Here is a 10,834-nt window from a genome sequence, read left to right on the forward strand (position 1 = left end):
ACAACAACAACGCAGTCGACGATACTTTATTTACCACTATATTTTCCTCGCTTTTTATTTCGTGCTTCACATGGAAATTATTCCACAATTAGTCACTGTCTTGATTTCCTCCGCGCGCTATCATTTCCGATTGACACTGTTACAATGTTCTCGATACGGTACCATCGACAAATCGGAAACAGATCCACGCACACTTCCTTCCTCCACTCAAGTATTTATCATTCCTCCAGGAATCTATCTAAATATCCCTCTTTTCAAATCTACACTTTTCTACGCTTTGCAGTTCTTTTTTTTTTTTTTTTTTTTTTTTAATTAAATCACGTTAAATCGTCGTCGATATTCGTGGAAATTGGTAAAACAGAATTCTCGAATTCTTCGATTTTCTTCGTTTCGCAAACTGTACTTTTCACGTCTAAAAAAAAGATCACTCGATTTTTAACGTGTGACGGAAAATTGATAGAAATATAACTTGTGGGACAGTGGAACGTGACGACCTTCGAAGAACCGTTTCGTGGAATACTCAGATTAAATTGAAATAAAGATTCGTTATCTTCAGTTGGTAATGAAAATCGATTTTAAATTGAAATCGTCGGTTTGTTAAAAAAACGACACAATTAATTGAAGTAAATTTCTGAGGAAATTGGTTTGAAATTTTTTGCGATAGAAAGTTATCAGTTATTCAGCTATTTAGTAATGAAAATTTTTATTTCTTTCGTAATTTGGCTAGTAGTCTTAGGATTTTAAGGGTGTCTAATTAAATACTGTTCAGGTGTATCGTTTACTATTAAAAAATGGGTCGAAACAGCTCTTGGATTGGACACGAAAAAGACTGACCTTATCGAAAATAAAAATTTTAGTTACTAAAGTGTTATTTATTAACGAAATTTGTCGAAACTTATTTTTCACGTGTGACACACTACTTTTCTTTTAATATTTCTAATACAACTATAAAATATTGTTCATGGTTTTAACAATATTTTATGAAAACAATGTTACACAGAAAATTAGAAACTTTTGTAGTCTATCTCTAATAACTTCCAAAATATGTGTCCCATAAAAAAGTGTTTTATGTAAAAATTGCACAGTACCAAAGGGAACATACGATACTGAAACAATTTCTTTAAAAAATCTATTTGTTCACGAGTTACCAAAGCGACCTTGAAACTTTTAAACGGAACGCATACTTTTTTCTATGAAAATTTGAAAGAGCAGTGAATTTTTTAAAACGAAGTTATTCAGGGTGGAGAAATATTGCGACTCACCCTGTATACTTATTTTCAACAGAAGAATTTTCTTCCACTAATTTCTCACAGCAAAATGAAAATTCAATCTCGTCTCTGAGAAAAATGGTCTTTAGTTAAGAATGAAATAAAAACGTGTCTTGTCTAAAAATTTAACCCGAGTATCCCAAAAAACGACAGCTCTCGAAAAATCCTGAAAATTTCAAAACGAATTCACCTTGAAACTCCCCACGATATTTTCATCGACACTATTTCACCGACGTCGACTTCGATCCACACGTTCAAATCTCCAACAAACGCTCTCCAATTTCAACTTACCTCTCCACCCTTATACCGATCGATAAATCATACTAATCAACGATAATTTTTCGTACAAACATTATTCGTTACGTTTTGTACAATTTCCCCGAGAATTTACTTCCGTTAAAATCTTGCCACTTTTCCAGCTACGTTGTTTTTTTATGTCACAACGAAAACACACATTGTCGAGAAATCTACACGGTGTCTCATAAAGTGAACGGTCGATGAAATATCTGTCGACGATTTCAAGGTAGACTCATTTCCAATTACCTAGGTGTATACAAGAAGAAAGACGCGAGGAGATAAAACTCGCTGAATCTCGATCGGTTCGATCGCCAAGTGTAGGATATACGAGCGTTACTGCGCGCTATAGTCGAAACCGATGTTGCTCGCGGCGCGCGACTCACCCTCTCGAGACGCTTGTTCGCGGTCGAGGGACGCGTGGTGACTGCCGCTGGATGATCTCGAGAAGAGAAGACGCGCGCGAGCCCGTTGGTTATGGCTTGTCGCCACACGGGCCGAGATAATCGAGTCTGTGCCACCCGGTCCCGTCGCCGTGCCACTCCCCAGGGATCCACGGTCCCAGAACACCGTCAGACGCGCCATCCGAACAGCTTCCTGGCTAATTAGACGCGTGTGCCTTCGCTTCGTTATTTACGACACCAGCCACCCTGTATAATCGGCCTCTCGCGACGTTTCTGCGAGAGAGAGAGAGTGACTACTTTTTCGGTACACATCGAGAGGGAGGTGAAATTGTATTTTGGCCGATTCATTTGCCACGTGGCCCCTCCTGTGGACGTTTTTTTTTAGAGAGAGAGAGAGAAAGAAATTCGCGATATAGCTTGTTTCCAAGTGATACGGATTATATGGAGATTTGATTTGTAGATGGTAATGGTTTTAGGTTAGGTTGATGCGATTTAAGGGGGGAGTTCTGGTTGAAAGTGTTAAGAAATTGATCTTCTGTTTTTGAGAGCTTTGGGAGGAATTCGCGATATAGCCTGTTTCGATGTTTACATGTTAACGATTTTTATATGCCAATTTAATTCGCAGACACGAATGAATTAAGGATAAGTTGATGAAACTTAAGGGGGAAGCCCACTTTAAAACTCTCAAAACATCGATTTTTTTTTTTAAGAACGTCGAAGGAAATTCGCGATATAGCCTGTTCCGATGTTTACAGGTTAACGAATTGCGTATACCGATTCAATTTGCAGAGGTTAACGAATTTAGGTTAGATTGATGCAACTTATGGTGGAAGTCCAGTTGCAAAGTATCAAAACCGTTTTTTCGTTTCAAGAGCTTCCAGAGAAATTCGCGATATCCATTAAAACGATCCCTAAGGAACCATCACGGTTCTAAAAATAGTCATCGTATCATTAGCAAATCATTGTTTCATTATTATTAATCTACAAGAAGCAGACGAGAAAAAAGTCTAGATAAGCTGGACTAATGAAGCAAAACCAATCGTCTACCGAAAGTCTCAACGTTTGATTCGATATATAGGGTGTTCCCAAAGCGTAGACGCACAAACTGCAGTCTAGCGAGGTTCGTTGAAACGAAAAACTTGGGTATTCCAAAAATTTCGATGTTTTTTTAAACTTTGCAAGTTCATAGGAGACCTCGGTAAAAGTATCAGGCAATTTGCACTTTTTTCGCTACCGTTTGGTTCTTTATAGCGAAAACACCCTTTAAGTTACGTTTTCCTGTTTCCCTGTATATCCTGGAAACTATAGTAGATACGAAAAAATTGTTACGACGAAAATTGAACGACTTTCTATGCTCTACAAAACTGTGCAAAGAAATTGTTAATAATTTGTTGTTTAAATAAAAAAAAAACACTCTCCCCTACTTTTATTCTAAAAAATTCCTCCTTGTCAGGTCCTTAAATTTCCATTAAATTCTCACTCGAACAATTCTTTCGTATCTACAATTTTCAAGATACAGAGTAAGATAGAAAAAAACACACTTTACCCTTTAACCCTTATGTCGATAACCGGGGGGTACCCTTTCGCATAATTCCCACTTGAGGGGTTAGGACACGGTAATATTTTGAAAAAATCGAAATTTTCTTTCGCCTTAAATAGTAGTTTCAAGTCTTGAGAACAGAATGCAAAAGGTTTTACATGGATTCCAGGCTTCGATACAAATTATTTCTCTAAGTACCGTTCCGAGAGTGAATTCGTATACCTGCGTGCCGTGACGCACTGATGCGTTTTTCAAAACGGTGTACAAGATACCTCGAGTTCTACCTTAGCAATTACATTCAAATTTCACAGTTGTCTTTACTACAATATCTATCAGGCATTGACAGTGAAATATAAATAAAAAAGTAACAAACTTTCGATCGTTAAATTCAAAATATCTGCCATTTCGTTGATTTTCGCAAAAATTGAAATGTGGGATCGTCAGTGCCTAGAGAATATATCACAGTTCGTGAGATTTTTGGGATTCTGAATATAGTTAATCCGATTTGTAGGAATCTTGTACACCAGTTGGCCATCAGGAAGAAAAGATATTCCGAGCGAAGACGACGAAAGGCATAAGAAGAAATTATTTTTTAAATATTACAAGCATTTTTTTATAGCTCGTAGTATAGTAAATTGATATAGAAAATTTTATATTAATCGATTGTTCACTTTTTGTTGGGGTTTTATTGAACCACACGCTTACATTGTTAACCTTTCGACTGCGGCGCACTCTCGGAGAGAACCATCAACACAGACGGCGCGATATTCGCATATCAGTCGCTGCGACTGGTTGTCCACCGACTACTGACCAAAACGGTACCCGGAGATTTGATACTATTCTTGGGGTTAAAAAAAATAAGTAATTGCAAATAAATTAAAAATATTCAGTTTTTCATCTATTTTAAGTAGTTTTCTAAGCTATTTTTAATTTACTTAACTTGCACATTCCTTTAATAATAATTAGTAATTAAATATAAAGAAAAAAATCCAAAATTGATAACGAGAAAGAAATTTATCAGAACGATAAATTCCATGTTGAAACAATCGGTAAAACAGTAAAGGTGTTACAGTAAGAAAAATGTAGAGGGCGTATATTTACGTCTTTCGTATATATTGATAGACTTGTGAGGGCGTATATATACGCCTTTCGTAGTCAAAGGGTTAAACTATATATATTGGAATAAGTATGGATTACAATATTACGAACACTGAGAGTCGAACCACACACGTGACAGAGGTCCCATGTCTAGAATAACAAAAAAAGATCGGTACCAATTGCCGATCAGCGCGTGTCGCTTTCGCGCATGCGCATATTTTACCCACTTGTTACCGCATCCTAACCCCTTCAAATATTTGATCTTCCAGGTAAAAGATCGAAATATCGAGATCGTTGTTACTTCGCACATTTCCTATCCGCATTTGCCTCGAGTTTAGAATTTTCTTATCGGAAAACTGCTAAAATTGGACGGTAAAGTAGACAATTCTGGTTATCGACGTAGGGTTAAGGGATGTTTTCGATATTTCCATTACTCTTCCATGTACGAGTTGTTGGGCTTTTAGTTAGGCGAGGTAGTCAACACGAGGTAACAAACACAGCACAATAGGGGAGAGTCGTGCAGTACCGGCCAGCTACTTAGTTGCTACTTAGTACCAGCCAGCTACTAAAAATCGTTTAAAAATAGAATCGAACTTTTATTTAGGCATCGATATTTTCTTGATCCGTACACTCCACGCGAGCCCAACCATTGCAGCTATGAAAAATAACTTTTGTCGTACGCAACACCAGCGTAAACGTTAAACGCCTTAGTAATACTGAAGAAAAAAGAATCTCAGGGCTACAGTATTCATTTGTTTTTCCATCAGTAGTGCAGTCAACTAACGGTATAAGCGAGATCTAGCTTTGGTCGGTACTGCAGGACTCTCCCCTATATTTAACATGTTAGCGGGGTGCTACAACCGTACACGAGCGCGCAAGGGAGGAACAGCGCAAACCACGCGTGCTCTCGGGGAAAAACAGTCGACGCTCGGGGGGTCTCCGCACGCGGGCACTTTGAATACTTTAACACGAATAAAATACAAGTGCGCGAAAAAATTAGATCATTCTCTGGTAACTTGGAAAGAAATCGTCACTGAACGGGTTAAGAAATCTCCGTGCTTCTAGAGCAGGATACACAAGTTGTATCAATGAAGGAACGACGTATTATAATTGCAACGGCTTTGACCTAGAGCGAGAAAAAGAAGGAGCGTTTGATAAAGTGTCTCGAAGTCAGTGGCACTAGCGCAACTGAATCGGTTTCTGTAGTAAACGTTTATCCGTGTCGAGGGAGGCTGACCTTAGATACAGTCCGCGTATTTTCCATTGAATCCAAGTGTCAAGAACACGGGCTGCAGCTCGGAGCGATGTGCAACGTCTTGACCTTACGTTTTACAACATTCGACGTCTTTGGATTATCTTTATTCGTTCGTTGCTGCGGTGGTAGATTGTCTTTTTTTTTTTCTTTTTCTGGAGACACTGCAAACTGCAGCGCAATTTTGGATTCGACTTTCGTGTACGGAGTGATTCACCTAATTCGGCTGTTTGAAGTTACTTGAACATTGTTGGCTGTGGGAGACAGTGTGTGGGGCATAAGTTGCATGATTTCAAAGGGGACATGTGGTAGAATAATTGGTTTTTTTTTTTTTTGCATTGTGTTCACGTACGGTTTTGAACTATGTTTTTTCAGATTTGTAACAGATCGAGGGAAAGATAATTGTGTAAAGTTCTAAGAATTTTTAATTTTTAATTTCAAGAATTTTTAAGAAAAATCATTGTTTGCGCGTAGAATTTTGAAAATTACAAAATTTACACGTGAAATCTTGAGTCACATTGTTTACACAAAATTTCGAACCACGTTTTTTCGAATATGTAGCAGTTCGAGAAAAAAATAATTGCGCAAAATTTTAAGAATCCCAAATTTTTAATTTCAAGAATTTTTAAAGAAAATTTTAGGAATTTTTATTAAAAATGAAGAGAAAGTTAATGTGGTGAACCACGTTTTTTCGAATATATAGCAGTTCGAAAGAAAAATTGTGCAAAATTACAAGAATTTTAAGAATTTCAAGAATTCCCAAAGAAAATTTCAAGAATTTCTAAGAAAAACGAAGAAAACTCATCGAAACAGCCACAAACAATAGTATCTAGCAGTTTGAGAGAAAAATAATTGTGTAAAATTTTAAGAATCCCAAATCTTAAATTTTAAGAATTTTAAGAATTTGAAGAATTCCCAAAGAAAATTTCAAGAATTTCTACCGACGAAAACTCATCGAAACAGCCACAAACAATAGTATACAATTCGAAAACAACTCTATCAAGAAGATAAAAAATTAAAGAAAATTCCCCGACAAGCTACGTTTTACAATCAACACTGCGAAAAACGGTTAATAAAAATACTTTCATCCCCTGAAAAGAAGCACTTATCGCTTATTTTCCGATTGTTTATCTAGACACAATTGACCAGGACTCGGTTAAATATCAGCTGGATGATGTTACTCGCACGGCGCTAATGGATATCATTGGTTGTCCGCGTGTTACGGAAAACAGACCACTGCTCATCGACATTGATCTATCGATGCCTCTTATCAACCGCCACAGAGTGATATCTTCACGCAAATGTTACGTTTTCGGGAACTATGGCCACGTCAGAGATTTTTCGACGACGACTCGTTCGGAAGGGGTTGAAAAATCGTGCAAACGTATAGCCGGTGGAAGAAAAGTTTGTGTACAGTCAGAAGTACAGTGGAGTCCCGCTTAGCCGATATTCCGTATTATCCGAGTACTTAAATAAAATGAAACAATTACATTATTTTTTAGGGTCGGTGGGTGTTCGTAAATCGTGCAATAAAATTGTAAAAAACATTTTCATATTAACTACTTGCTTTTTACGATTTTCTTGCGCGACTTATGAACACCCATCGATCCTTCCCTATTATCCGAGGTAGGCTCGATCCACATCACCTCGGATAATCGAAACTCTACTGTATAGCGAGACTGTATACTCTGTTCAAAATAAGAGTAACCTCGCTTCGCGCATGGGACGTGCCTAAGGCAGGGCTAGAACGTCCAAACCCCCCACTTAACCGCCTTACCCTCTGCTACGCTCTCTGTCTACGCGCAGAACGGACGAGAATCGGTCCGAGAGCGAGGTTACTCTAATTTTGAACGACGTATAGACCGCCCTACATATATTCTTGATAAAGTTACATCGGATCAAAGCACGTTGGAAAAACTGAACTGTCTCTAGAACAATTGAAAATCAGGGCGCGGGCCCCAAAAGTGCCTCCACCTTGCTAGGCGACGTTGATCGTATCGTCTGCCGATTGCTCTGCCTTACCGACTGGTTACAGCAGCAGGCGCTCAGGAGATTTGAAGGTCAACTTTGTTTTTTTAAATGGAACGCTCTATTTTTTTACGGCAGTTCGAAAGCTCGTTAATTTTCAAGTAGAAAAGTATTAAACGTTGTTTGTCCTAGAGCTAATAATTACCGAGATATTACAGTTTCATTTCAGAAAAAAAATTCAATTATTCCAGGGAAACTTCATTCATTTCAAAATTATAAGATGCTTGAAAAACATGTCGAACGATAGTGTAGTATAGCAATGGTACGAACAAAAACAAGTACTACACGATTATGCACCTTTTCTAATATTTTCAATTAAAAAAAATTCATTTATTCCAGGGAAACTTTATTCGTTTGAAAATCATAGGATGGTCGAAAAAAGTGTCGAACTGTAGTACAGTACATATAGTAATCGAACGGAGGAAAAAAATACTGCTCGATTATGCAGCTCTTCAACTTGGTCGATGCGTTTTCGCGTCCGCGGAGCATAGATAGGAAGGTTTTATCTAGTGACGCATTCGAGGAGCCTCGTTCGCGTTGGCAACGATTAAGCGACGCCAATCGTTTAATTGAAATGTCAAAAAATCCGTCCGACTTGGAGCTTTCAACGGCTCTATCTACCCTCCGTGGAGATTCGTTAATTGCGCGGCTGGTTGTGTCACTGGTGAAACAGATAAAAACTATATCGTGAATTGAATACGCGAGCCTCAACCACCGTATCTTTATCTTTCACACTTGTACTGGCTCTTCTCTTTTTGCACAGATCTCGAGCTCAGATCGTGCCGAATTCGGTTTTTAGAGGAGCGACGGGTGAACGCTCGATTTTTCTACGGAGATTGTTGTTCGTAGGTTGTTTCGGGATCAGGTTGAACTTGTTTTTGGGTAGTTTTGTGGCAGTTCTCAAATTTGTTTAGTCTAAGAGGTGTTTAAATTTTTGGACAAATTTCCTTGGAAGTGAAAATTTTCATCTTTGTCTGCAAATAATATGTATAATTTGTACCAAAGTTTCAATTCTCAGTGTTCTCCAAGCAGACAAATTTTCTCCTTTAAAAGAAGTGCATTGAAATCTTTAATGCCAGACTTCGTTTCCATCCATTTACCAAAATTTCAATTTTTGATATTCTCCAAGGAGACAAATTTTCTCATTCAAAATAATTGCATTAAAATCTGCAAACAAACTTTGAAAAAATTCCTTTGTTAAATTTCCATCTTCAGAAAATTGTACCAAAATTTCAATTCTCAATGTTCTCCAAAGAGACAAATTTCCTTCTTTAAAAGAATTTCATTAAATTTTCATCTTTGTCTGCAAATAATATGTATAATTTGTACCAAAGTTTCAATTCTCAGTGTTCTCCAAGCAGACAAATTTTCTCCTTTAAAAGAAGTGCATTGAAATCTTTAATGCCAGACTTCGTTTCCATCTTCGTCTTCAAAAAATTGTACCAAAATTTCAATTTTTAATATTCTCCAAGGAGACAAATTTCCTTTTTTAAAAGAATTGCATTAAAGCTTCCAAACAAACTTTGACAAAACGTTCCTCTTTCGCGAGAATTTCGCAAAAATTCCTAAACAAACTTCCTTTCCATCTCCCAATATTCTCTAAAGAGAGACAAATTTCCTCTTTCACGAGAATTTCATAAAACCTCTAAACAAACTTTGAAAAAATTCATTTGTCAAATTTCCATCTTCATCCTCAAAAAATCTCAGCTCTCAATATTCTCCAAGGAGAAAGAGAAATTTCCCCTTTCACAAGAATTCCACAAAGATTCCTAAACAAACTTCGCCTCCACCTCGATCCTGAAAAAATTCTACCAAACTCTCAACTCTCAATATTCCCTAAAAAACGACACAACTTTCCTCTTTCACGAGAATTCCACAAAAATCCCTAAGCAAACCGTCAGTTCCATCACCATCCTCGAGAAATCTCTTCTCCCAAAGTCTGAGCTCTCGATGAAACCACAAAAAAAGGAAAACACCGTGGAAAAACATAAAATTGAGCAAAGAAATAATCGTGAAAGACGAAAAGCGACAGGGCGATGTTAGGCGATGTGTTGGAACAAGGGCGGAGCCACGAAGGCGACGCAGCAGGGCCGAATATTCGGGGATAAATCAATTGGACATGCAGGGATTTAATCTCCGGTGTGCAACGACGAGGAGCACCGGCCATAATCTTAATGGGGCATAAAACAGCCATTACAGATGGCCCGGCGGGTGACAACACGCTGTAAATAATGTACACCGCCACTTTCGCCAGGCGTGTCGTTCCAACGTTCCACTGATAACTGCATTTCCTCTGACAGCGAGCGCGTCTTTCCAGACGCCACCATTTTTCAGATCAACGTGATTAAAACACGTTCAACTGTCCAAAGAATATCAGCACGAACTTGATTCAACTTCAACCAACTTAACTTATTAACCAGAGAATTGGAACAGTTAACTTGCCGTTGCTTAATTAATTAACACTTAGAGAGAAATTATTTTGCATTGTAAACAATTGTTAAAAATTATCAAGATCCTAGGAAAAGAATGATTCAGTCTGGAGTATTGTAGTGCAAGGAGTATATACGTATATTTTTATCGATATACGACAGTAACTTTGGGGAAGAAATGTAATTCAAGTTAAATACAATATAACCGGTGTCCTAACACTTGTCAATTACTGTCTGTGTGGCAGTTCAAATTATTCTGAGTCATACGTGGTTCAATGGACAGTGAACGTGTTAATAATCGTAAAATTGCTTCCTTTTTTTGCAATTTTATTACACATTTGATATACCGGGTGTCCAAATTGTTTCTTACCAAACTTTGCCAGTGTCTTCTACAGGTATAGCCAAGAAGAAAATGTCATATGAACATAGGCCATTTGAAGCTTCGTTAAAAAGTTATAACAAAGAATAGGAAATACGAATAGTTACGAAGATACAAGATAGGAAACTCACTGGCAGAATTT

General features: G+C 37.6%; 2 protein-coding genes across 2 annotated transcripts in view; one reads left to right on the forward strand and one right to left on the reverse strand.

Annotated features, from left to right (window-relative positions):
• The window catches only part of LOC108571487 (chromatin assembly factor 1 subunit A-A-like), a 35,847-nt gene that overhangs the window by 6,384 nt on the left and 18,629 nt on the right, over positions 1 to 10,834 (forward strand). The window lies entirely within an intron of this gene.
• LOC108571535 (Wilms tumor protein homolog) overlaps positions 1 to 10,834 on the reverse strand; it is a 17,037-nt gene that overhangs the window by 3,997 nt on the left and 2,206 nt on the right. The gene's annotated exons all lie outside the window — the stretch shown is intronic.

This window comes from Habropoda laboriosa, unplaced genomic scaffold (genome assembly GCF_001263275.1).
Source record: "Habropoda laboriosa isolate 0110345459 unplaced genomic scaffold, ASM126327v1 scaffold40, whole genome shotgun sequence".
Taxonomy (NCBI): domain Eukaryota; kingdom Metazoa; phylum Arthropoda; class Insecta; order Hymenoptera; family Apidae; genus Habropoda; species Habropoda laboriosa.